Source organism: Crocodylus porosus, unplaced genomic scaffold (assembly GCF_001723895.1).
Source record: "Crocodylus porosus isolate Cpor-Errol unplaced genomic scaffold, CroPor_comp1, whole genome shotgun sequence".
Lineage (NCBI taxonomy): Eukaryota > Metazoa > Chordata > Crocodylia > Crocodylidae > Crocodylus > Crocodylus porosus.
In genome coordinates, this window is record NW_017728921.1 from 5,074,327 (window position 1) to 5,085,726 (window position 11,400).

Below are 11,400 nucleotides of genomic sequence, written 5' to 3' on the forward strand. Positions count from 1 at the left end.
AGCAGATTTGGAGGGGAAAAAAGCAAGTAAGTTAAAGGTAAAAATCCCCTGGGATTCGCTAACTCAGTCACATACCACTTCAGGGGCCTGGACTTCTGTATCAGCCCCTCCTGACGGAGCCTTCCCCATCAGGTACCTCTCTGCATGGAGAGGCCGCACTCTAATCTATGCTGACAGCATATAGTAGTGTTGCTCTATAAATACAATTAAGCAGTGTAATCAAGTCATTTTGAGGTGAAAGAAATTAATTTCAGATCAACTGGAGGGAAATAAAAAAATATCTGTGCAGTTGGGGTCAATGTAATATGGCATGAATGTGATGGGAGCGGGTTCAAAACCTGCCCGAGTCAAAGGTTAGATACTGATTGCCAGGAGAAATCCACAGTGTTAAGATGCAGAGAAAGGGCCATGTTGGAACTACCAGTTTTTGATTTTTTTATCCCATTTCTTGCTCCCTTGTGGTCCTAGCTTTCCCAGAGAACCTGTGAGGTTGGGTTTAGCCAGCACAGACGCTAGCAGTCACGTGCCCCCATATCTGCAACATGTGAATGTTAATTTTGCCTCACATGAGAGTTTTCACCACTAACCCCAATTCTTATCAGAGTTGCCCTCATCCAGCCAGGGAACGGGGCTGATGCCAGGAAAGGGATATGGCCAGTTACAGCCACAGCCGTCAACCCAGAGTAAGGGAAACCTCAGAAATCCTTCACGGATCTCAGCCTGATGGCAGTGAATAAGGAGGACATGAGGGCAGCTTATCTACCCAGTTTGATCTTCATGCACCTGACTGTCGTGTCTTGGCAGCTCAAGTCTCCCTGCATGATTGTGAGCGACCAAAAGCAGTCGACACCTCTATTGATTTGGGGTTTCTGGAGCTTCTAGCAGAAGAGCCTTGATTTCAGTTGTGTGATTTGAAGTTAGTTTTGGCTTACTAGTGACCTGCAGAAATGCAACAGGAGAAACCACATCAAAAATCAAACAGTAAGCCATGGACTGTATGTTTGGTCTCCCCATCCAGGATCTATGGCCCTCCACTTAATTCCTTTAGGTCTTTTTGCTAGACTGAGCTCCTTCCAGAAAGGATGGGCTTTATAGGATGGAATGGGATCCCAGCACACTCTGCCCTTAAAGGGCACTCCTTCCCTTGCCTTTGGGGCATTTTATTGAGAACAGCATAATAATAATTCACAAAGAGATGTGTGTGGCCACTCTTTTTAAACCAAAACAAGAAAGGAGCATCTAAAACCAGAAGGGCCAAGGGTGGGTAATGAGATGAGATCCCAATAGTCTTGCTGAAGAATCCCCCCACCCTGTATAGGGAAGAAGAAATGTCTGCATCTTGGTTGACATATCACTGTTCCCCAGCTGGCTGTTTGGTGACCAACATGAAATGAGCCTGACTTGTCTCAACCGATTTTTCCCCATCATAAGAATGCACCTCACAAAAAATGCCATCAGCATCAGACTCTGTTTTCAACCTCATTAACAGGCTTTCACAAATGCTGACCTGAGGCTGCAGCTCTGCTCTGCCCCGCAAACCCTTCTGAGCTTTGTACCTCGTATTCTGCTCCCTGCCGCTCACATGAGCAGCATGAGGTGTTGGAAAACACATCCTAGCACCCTCAATTCCTTCCATCCATTGTGTTTCCTTTCAGCAGGATATAATATTGCTTAGAGAAACCATCTAATGGGCCTGTACAGGATATGAAATGGAGCCAAGTGAGATAAGACCAAATCATCTGTCATTCATCTTTATATCTCTTGTGGCATCAGGGGCTCATGACGAACAGGGGCAGCAAATCTATGGCAGGCTTGTACGTTCGCTCTATACTCTCCTCTTCAGGATTCTTACTCCAGCTTTTGATCAAGGTTTAATTTTTTTTTTTACAAAAGAAAGGCTAAGAGATAAAAAGCAATGGAATTCAGCTGCAGAAGAGGCAGCGGGTGCTCAAAAAAGCAGAAAGGAAATGAGGACAAAACAATGCCACAATCAGAAGCGTAGAACAACAGGCTAGTCCTGTCTTTGGCAGAACTTCATTGCAGCTAATGGGAGGATTTGGGCTCCATAATACCTCTTCTTATGCAATTGGAACTGCCCCAGGGTGTGACTTAAACTGATGGGAGATGCTTGCGGCTGAAAGGATCCTCACTCCATGCATGGAGCTCTGGAGTTTGAGCATCAGGACCATCGTCCACACAATCTCCTCCAGAGCAGGGTGGATATGGCTGCTGTAACCACAGGTCCTACTTACAACCTAGAGAGGAGGGAACAAGGGTAAATGGTTCCCTGAGACACTTGGGTTCATGCTAGACAAAGCACTGTGGTCTGCTCAGTCAGAAGCTGTCCTAAAAGGACTGGCAAGAGGTTGAGGGAAAAGGAAACTAAATGACTGAGCGATGGTGCCTACTGTTATCTCTGGCAGGGGCATGTTATGCAGCTAATACTAAGCTTCAGCCTTCCCCGCACTGCAGCTGTAGCTGGACACGGCAGGGTAGACACATGCAGCAGGTGCAGGAGACTGGTATTTACAGTGCTGTCATCTGCACGCACACATCATTGATGGACGAGCAGCCTAAAGCTTGAACGAGCATCCAGATTCTTCCCAAGTCTCCAAAGATTCTTTTGTGGATCAAATGCCAGCTGCCGAGATCCCCCATGCTCGCTGGATTCCAGCAGGGAGGAGGCAGAGCAGGGCGACACTCTCTCTGGGCATTGCAGGAATTCCTCTGTGGCTCCAGGCACGAAGGAAATCAGGAACGTCCAGAAGGCCTCAACATTGATATATCAATAAAACTGTCATGAAAGCGCCTTTCCAAACCCCTACCGTGTTGCCACTCAGTGTGACTTCCGGGTTGAAGTCTGGGTGAGTTCTTTTGCCAGCCAGCTGGGTTCACCCATTATCTCACCTGAACATGACATGCGTTCACACATGTGCATACCCACATGTGCCTGCATGCCAACATGCCATCCTTCTCATCTGGTATGGGCACTTGCACTTGCAAGCATGCACGCGCGCATGCACAAACACACACACACACACACACACACACAAGACATTGACTCTCCGCAATATGCATGTGCATGCGGACATGCACACCATCTGTGAGCTGCTACAATGCGTAAATAATGGAATGGACTTGTGTGAAAAGCCTGACTCATGCACCTTATTTGGCTGGCATAATATTTACTAGAAAACATAACTGTGCAGCCTTTGCTGCTGATTAAATGGTTGAAATCTGGGCTCTTCAGCTGTGTTTAGCCTGAAACATCTTTGCATTGGCAGTTTGGAAAGACTGCCTTTGCAGCACTGGGCAAGCAAGGGGAGTAGAAGCGAGAAATTCAGAAAGTTCGGAAAGGGAGAATGCCCCACAAGAGGGGTTTTCCCCCTTCTGTTGCCTGAAGTTTTGCAGCCATCTCTACATATTGCATTGACTCCCCAGGGGAGCCCAGTGACCCAGCAAATCCTGGTAACCTGGCCTGGGATCATTTCAGCAGAGAGGCAACATGGACACCAGTTCCTAGCAAGAGCTGCTTTGTTCCTAGCAAGGCCGAGGAGGAGGTGCAATCTAGCAGCTAAGAGTGGAAACCTGGGATCTGTTTCCTGCTTTGCTGTTGACGGGCTGTGTGATGGTGGATAAGTCACCAAACCTCCCAGTCCCTCCAGTGTGCCCCTTCATTAATTCCCACCACCTCGCGATCACAGCCTGGCAAAGTCAGGGCCAGTTGCGCCTTTACCAGTGACAAGTAACGTCCTGACCAGCTTGCTGCCAACCTGTGACTAACCGCACCATTTGCGTCACACCAGAACACGTTCCCCCCTTCCCCCCGCCAAACAAAAGCCTTGCTTATAAAGCCCTGCCCTGCTGTGAAGGCAAACATTGGGGTTATTTGTGCTAAGTCCCAGATGGACCCGTAGATAATGTGTCTGTCTAATGGATGCCTGCCTGGGAGATAATACGGACTGCCGGTCGCCCCAGGACCTGACTGAAACGGAGATTTGTTTCAGCTGAATAACTCTTCTGAATCTATAAATAAACAGGGAAAAAAATAACTACAGAGCACATGAGCTTCTGCCCTCCTAACTCGGGGATGACGGAAGGGAACTGACCCCACATTCTGTCCCTAAGCAGACCGCGGGTCTAGATAGCTCCCCAAGCCCTCCTGCTCCTTGTCTCGGGACATCCCCACGGCCCAGGGAGATGGCTACGAACAGCGCATTTGGGAATATTGCTAACAAGAGCAGGGATGGCAGAGCCAGCGTGAATAAAATGGACCCTGAACCATCCTCTAGAACTTGAAGTGGACTGGAAACTTCACCTTGGGGAGTCAGCTGGAGGTTGGAAAAGCGTGAGATTTCCTGACCCACATTTTCCACCTTCTGGTTGTCATAAGACATGACATACAGGCTGTTTGGTGACGTGGTATGGTTGGTCATGGCAGAAGGGGTAGCCAGAAACCTGGGGAAAGACATAGGGGAAGATAGGGAAGGATGAGCTACATGGCTCAGTTGTCAGTGTGATATAGCCGGCCAAGGGTTTGAACATCCACAGATAGCTGCAGAGCTGTTAGTGCTAGCACACAAGAGTCACGTCTCAACTGAGGGCCGCCACTGCTGCTGCTATGTAGGTTGGGATGGCTCACTCCACTCCAAGCTTTCTTAAGGCCTTTACTGTGAACTTGGGGATACAGGTGTTCATGGACAGCACTGCTGGTGCCACACCTGCCTTCTCCAGGGGCCAGAGCCCCTTCACGCCTGTGGTAGGTCAGAGTGTCCCCATAGCTCCTCCCGAATGGGACATAGCATATTGCTGTCCTCCTTATGCACAGTCAATGTCTGGGAGCTTATGAGGGCTGTCTGGCCTGCACTGGTTGTATCCCAATCGATTTGCATAACAACAGGAAGGACTGCCCAGAAGTCTCAGTGGGACTTGTGCCAGCTTATGCTGGACATTGATTGACTCTTGAGGTGCCCTCTCCCTAGATAATTAGGTTGCATTGGTGCACTTGAGGTATGCTCTCTCTAGAGAATTAGGTCGCATTGAGACAGGGACCAGTGCGCCATCTGGCCAAGAGTGAGACCTCCTCGAATCCTGAGCTTCACCATGTTCACTTAAATATGACTGGTCCTTGTCTGTGCCCGACTGCAGAGGCACACTTCACACTGCGGTGCATAGACATATAAGTCATTAGGGTTCTGGTCTTAACCCGACGTAATCATCTAGCGAAGATACGTGAGATACTAGCAATCCCAGTAACTTGCACCCATGGAACTGAATGGGACTGTGGTGTTGTGGCTGGTTACTGCTGAGACCTCTAGATGAAGAGCAGCGTGGGATGAATATCTCTGTGGGTTTCTCAAGCCAGGGGCTTCCATGTTTCTAGAGAGTAATGGCTCAATCCCTGCTCCCTGCTACAGTGACACAGATTGGAGATGACTAGGTGGAGTTACACAGGGCCTGCTCTGGGGTGAGTGAGCACTGTATCTAGCCTATCCTCCGGTGAGAGCCTAGTCCCAGTAACTCGCCAGCAATTCACCCTTTCCATGGTGCCACATCAGAGGCCCCTTTCCTCCTCCTCCTCCTCCACACTGCACATGGGGTCATGGATGGCCTTCCCGCTCCCTCTCCTCACTCTCCATTTGCTCTCTCCACAAATGCTGGCATCTCTCCTCTAGCAAGCATTTTAATGCTGGAGTCCCTCACAGCCCCTCGACTAGAAAGCAAAAAGCTTGACATATACCATCAGCGTCAAAGTCACACGCCAAAAAACAAACAAACCCTGCACAACAAACCAACCCTTTGCCTTCTGTCAGCCGGCTGCTGCTGCTGGAGATTTGCTCCTTCATGTGTCTGGTAGCATCAGCGTTCAGCGAGGAGACTGGTGCTTGTGGAGTCCTCTTGTCAGGCTGGTTGGCCTGATGTGAAGCCATTTGACTTTTGGGCGCCCAGCTGCCAGCTGCATGCAGTGTCCTTTGGAAAATGTCTTGTTTCACCTCGTGCCCTTTCCCCAGGCAGCTCTGAACACTGAGGAGAGCTGAGCTTTGGACACTCGCTTTCGTTCTGCAGCTAGCAGGTTACTCCAACCAATGCAGATGAAGGACTTTTAGTTGTACCTCACCTAAAGCTGCCAACATTATCAGGTGCCTGGAAGCCCTTCCTGGCACAAGCCTCTTTTGAAAATGGTTGGAACATCTTTCCATGGTGAGTGGATGGGTTTCAGACAGCGTTTCCATTCAAGGCACAACAGGCCAATGCAGAGCCAATCCGTCTTACTGGTGAGGACCAGTGAAGGACAAGAGCCCCGAGAAGGAGGGAGAGAATACAAAGCTTTCCATGTACTCGATCTCAGGGCTGGGCTTGGGTGCGAGTCACAGAGTCTCAGCTCCAGTTCCTAGGGCGTTGGAAGCCACCATGCTTGACCCTGATAAGTCCCATTGTGGGCAGAGAAGCAATAAACTAGTTGGGCCTAGAAAGTGGTCTGCCCCCATGCCATCTCTGCTCAGATAGGTCACTGAAGGGGGGTCAGGGACTGCTGGAAGATCCTATTGGAAAGCTCACCCTGCTGCCCCCTCTGCCAGGTGCAACAAGAAGCCTTCAGTCACTGGGGTGGTTCTCTGGACTAGGACTGAAGCAAGAGGGTGACAGATTTGCATTGCTGAAGTAAAAATTCTAGCAAATGTGGAGTTCCCACAACTCACAGGGACCTCTCATCCTATGGCATAAAGTTTTTCCCATGTGGCCTGTTTTCCCTCGCTGTGGGAGATTACCGTGTGAACAGTCTTTCTCAGGGGAGTTCACTAAATCCAGTTCTGATGCTGCTCAAAGCAAAAAGTGAAGGCAGGCAGGAGTTTCAGTTTTAAAACACTTTTGCTGGGTGTTTCTGGCCCTCTGGGATGGGATGGGCTGGAGCTGCGGTTGGATCTCATGAACAAAACTTCTCTGCTTTCCAGGAAACCTCAAAGGAGATAAACTAGATTCCAGGACACGTCCCCTCGGGCAGCCTGTATCCACAGGAAACACTGCAGCAAAGCATGGATGGCTGGGCTCCTGGTTGATGTATTTCTGCTATTCCAGTGCCCAGAGGCATCAAAGGAAATTAGGACCCCTTCTGTGCTGGCTCTGCGCAGGCGCAGAATTAGAGAGGATCCCTGCAAAGAGCTGTGTCCCATACAAGAACTTAGCACCTGCAGAGACATGGCACGTAAAGTGAAGGAAAAAGGACTGTTGCCTTCAGGGGAACCAAGACACCAAGTCTGAGGCCTAAAATGGTGGGCCAGCTCCAAGGCCAGCTGTTTCCCTGCTAAGTGGACCATCCTTCCAGCTGCAAAGCAGGGAAGCAGGCGGCTGCCAACAGCTTCCTGGAGCGAGCCATGGCTTTGACTGAGCTCCCTCAAAGCCTCCAAAGTGCACAGCTGTAGAAACACAAAACCCTTAATAATAACTGGTCGTCCTAGAAAGTCTTCTGTTTTGTTCGTCCAAAGAAGCCCCCTTTTTCACTGGACCCAGGACAAACAGGACACCACGGCACGCCAAACCGGGCATTGCTCTTTCCCTCAAAGTGGCGAAGAGGATATTAATTAAAGGGAAGGAGTCAGCAGGCTGTGCTGTGAAGGCACGTTCTCTCCCAGCATGTCCTTCAGCCTTTGTTTTGTGTCTATATTGCCAATATGCGAGGATTTTGTACAGAGCAAAAAGCAGTGATCCTAAATATTGACGCTGGGACAAATCAATGCTATCTCCGTTTTCCATGCCTATGCATTCATTGATTTTTTTTTTGTTGTTGTTACCTCTCTGTTTATGTAATGTCTGAACTTTGCACAACTGAACCGTTTAATGTGCAGAAAAGAGCCCTGTTGCCATGAAAACGGACCTCCAAATGACAGCATGAATGCTGAGATATCCCTGTTTTATTGGACCATACTGAATGTATTTTAACCTTGATAAGTCAATAACTTTTCGTACAAAAGGAGCCAAAGCTGATAGGCTTTCAGAGGCTTGAATGCATTTAAACTGGAGAGTAATGGCCTGGTTTTAATCCCCTAGAAATATCTCTCATTCCAAGGGCCAGTCATTTCCAGAGCAGAGTGACATTTTGGTCAAAGAATTACAGCACATAGTTGTCACCATGAGAGATGAAAATGCTCAGTACTTTGGATTTCCTGCACCAGTCAAAAATAATTATGTTAAATTAAGGGAATGTTGTCATCTTAAAGATCATGGGCCAGACACTACTTTCTGCTGAAATCCAGCGTAATTCTGATTTAGCTGTAAAATCAGGGTCAGAATCCAGCTGCATGTATTTAAAAATTGGGGGGCTGGATTCATAGCTTTTGCAATTGAGTTGCTTCTGCTTATACCAGGTGAGGGCTGAGGCACCTTGCTATGGCTGTAGAGAGAGGGGTCATTGGGTCCAACTCAGCCACCCTGGGGTCAATCATGCCACCTCGTCCACTGCAGGGTCCTGCTCTAGACTCACCTTGAATGCTGCCCGCAGTCAGCCCAGCTATAGTTGAATATCTTCCCTTCAGTCTGAGGAGTCAAAGATGACCAGAGATATCACCCCTTTGGCTATAAAACCTGGAGTGCCTTTAATCATGCTAGCCTGGTCACTTTGCATTGACCTCTTGACTACCCAAAATCCATACCTTATTTATTTGACTAAAGCTAAAATCTTTGGCTATCCCCACCAATGGCTTCCTGCCTTATTTTGGGTTTTTTTTAAATCTTTTTGCAATTCACTCTGTTTGGATGCTGAAGCTAAATTATTCAATTTCTCCTTGTGGTTCTCATTCATTTACAGCATAATGTTCTGTTGGGTTGTTTCCAGCACTGTTGGGCAATAATTCGGTCCAGAAAAAAAGTGTTAATTGGTTCTTTAAATCATGAAACATTTCTCTTCTGTAAAAACATTTTTATTATAAACCTAAATTTCTATGTCAAAACTGCTGGAGGGTGTCTCGGTCAAGAATAATACAGAGTTTAAAATGTTCACCTTTTTGTAGCTAGGTAATTCAAGATAGATTTCTTCTCAGCAAAAATGCTATAGCCCTTTCCAGCTCCAATACATGACTCCAGGTAGTTAAAGCATTTTCTGAGAAGAATGAGGTTTTCTTTTTTGCACTAGATATAAAGAGCTTGTTCTTTCTTACTTTATTAATAACCTTGATTAAATTATCTTTGAACAATCTAAGTGCTGTTCGCAAATATATAATGGTTTTATTTTAATCTCTAGCCCAGATTGCAACATAAAAGGAAGATAAATAAGCAATAGAGGATTTATAAAGCTATAATGCTGTACAAAAGCCTACCCCCTGTGCTTTAAAAAAAAAAAGAATAAAAGAAAAGGGGGGAAAATGAAACAAATGACTATCATGAATAGCCCAGCTCAAAGAGATAATTTATTCAATATAATGTATTTTCATGGGGAGGATAATAAAGATAATATGTATAATAATTACAGACAGGAATCACTTTCCTGAAAGCATATCTTATCTATTGTTTTAACATAATTTTTCAAACTTCAATGTTAACTGGATAGGAACAAGTGACGGGAGAATTGCCAGAGGCATGGAGATTTGACTCCTGACAAAAAGCACCCACAATCCCAGCTCTTCTTCCCACCTGTTGTTAATCCCTTGAAATATGCAGTACTGAAGTGGGCTTCTCTGGGGGGGAAAGAAAAGAGGTAGAATGACGGTGAGAACAAGCCTGGATAGTTGGAAGTCTCTGACAATGCAAGAAAACTATAGTCCCGGTGAAACTGAAAAATCACAGAAAATCAGAGAACACCACCTAATATATGTGGTCCACAACCCCCAGGTACTGGTTGAGTTTGGGTGGTGGCTTAGATTGGGGAACCTTGAATGGGTCTGACTATGTTTGCATGCATCCACGCAGGTGAATAAGGAGCATGATGGCAGAAGGAATTCTCTGGTGACAAACACATGGCAATGCCCATTGGGAGCCATAATTTAAATTGTACGTCCATACTGCTAGGCTTGAAATGAACTTTAAATAACTGGTGAGGAAGAAGCCTTGAACCACTCAATATGCAAGGGTGGACAGCAAGGAAAGCATACGGCGAGTTATAAAAATAGGACAAACGCAGGAGGTATTATAATGCTGTAAACCAATGACACGCTGTCACTTGCAATATTGCATTCAGATCCAGCCACCCTGGCTCCAAAAGGATATATGAAAAGGGCCAGAGACCAGTGACAAAGCTTAATAGAGGCCCCAAGAGATTGCTGGGCGAGGAGAGAGTGAAAAGATGGGAGCGTTTAGTTCGGAGAGGAGAGAAGCAAAAGGTAACACGGCAGAGGGGGGTGTAATGATGAGGGATGGAGAGGAAGTCTGATTCTCCTTCTTGCCCTGGGATAGCACACGGGCAGGGGCAGATTTGGGGAAGACAGAGGGGTGCATTAGTGCACGTGCACCCCTTTTGATGCTCGTGCCGCTCGAAGTTTAAACCCAACTGTCTGGCAGTGGTGGCGGCATTTCTAGTCAGGCAGCGCTGAGGGAATCAGCATTGATTGTGGCTCGTTCTCATTTGCCTTCTGAACTCTTCATTGCACAGGTGTGAAAGACCCTCTCTTCTTCCTTTCAATGATCTCGATGTCGCGCTAATCAGGTGAGCCCTTGTTCTGCAATGCTGCTGCCCATTCGGTCTGGTTTCAGAGCTCCGCAGACCCCTTTTTAATGCCTGCAGGTGAAGCTCTAGTAGCTATTGGCTTTTCTGCCATTTTACTGAATAATCCAGCCCGTGGCATATTAGCAACGCTTCTCATTTCTTTTTCACCGGAGAGAAAGAGGTGTTGTTCGATCTGTGATGATGCACCTCACTCTCTGCACCCCTCTTTTTACAAATTTCTCGATCCACCCCTGCACACGGGGTCCGGATTAGGCGCACGGCAGGACGTTTTCAGGCGTTCTCGTGGGAGCCCTGTGGACGAGCAGCCCTGAGGCTAGGGCGGCCATTTTGACGCGCTGAGGCTAGGACGGCCATCACAGAGGATGGTCCGGTTGTCCCCGACTTCTCTTGACACGAGACCCGATGCCTTTACGTCCTCTGTTTTTCTCTTGAAAAGAAGAGAACAATTTTCTCTTCTCTTGAAGAGAAACTATAGAGGACAGAAAGGCGTCGGGTTTCGTACCAACAGCGGAGCAGAAAACCTGCCTGTCCTCTACGATGGCCGCCCTAGCTGAGGGCCTAAATTATATCCAGTATGCTCAAACTAATGGATTTGCATGAAATTTTAAGATGAATTATTTCTGCACACATTTATGACCTCCAGATGAATAATACCTGTGGAGCTCTAAATATGTCTATTTTGGGAATGAAAACATCCAGTTTGGGGTTTTTCCTTATTCAGAGGCCCCTCATGCTATAGCTCAAGCCTC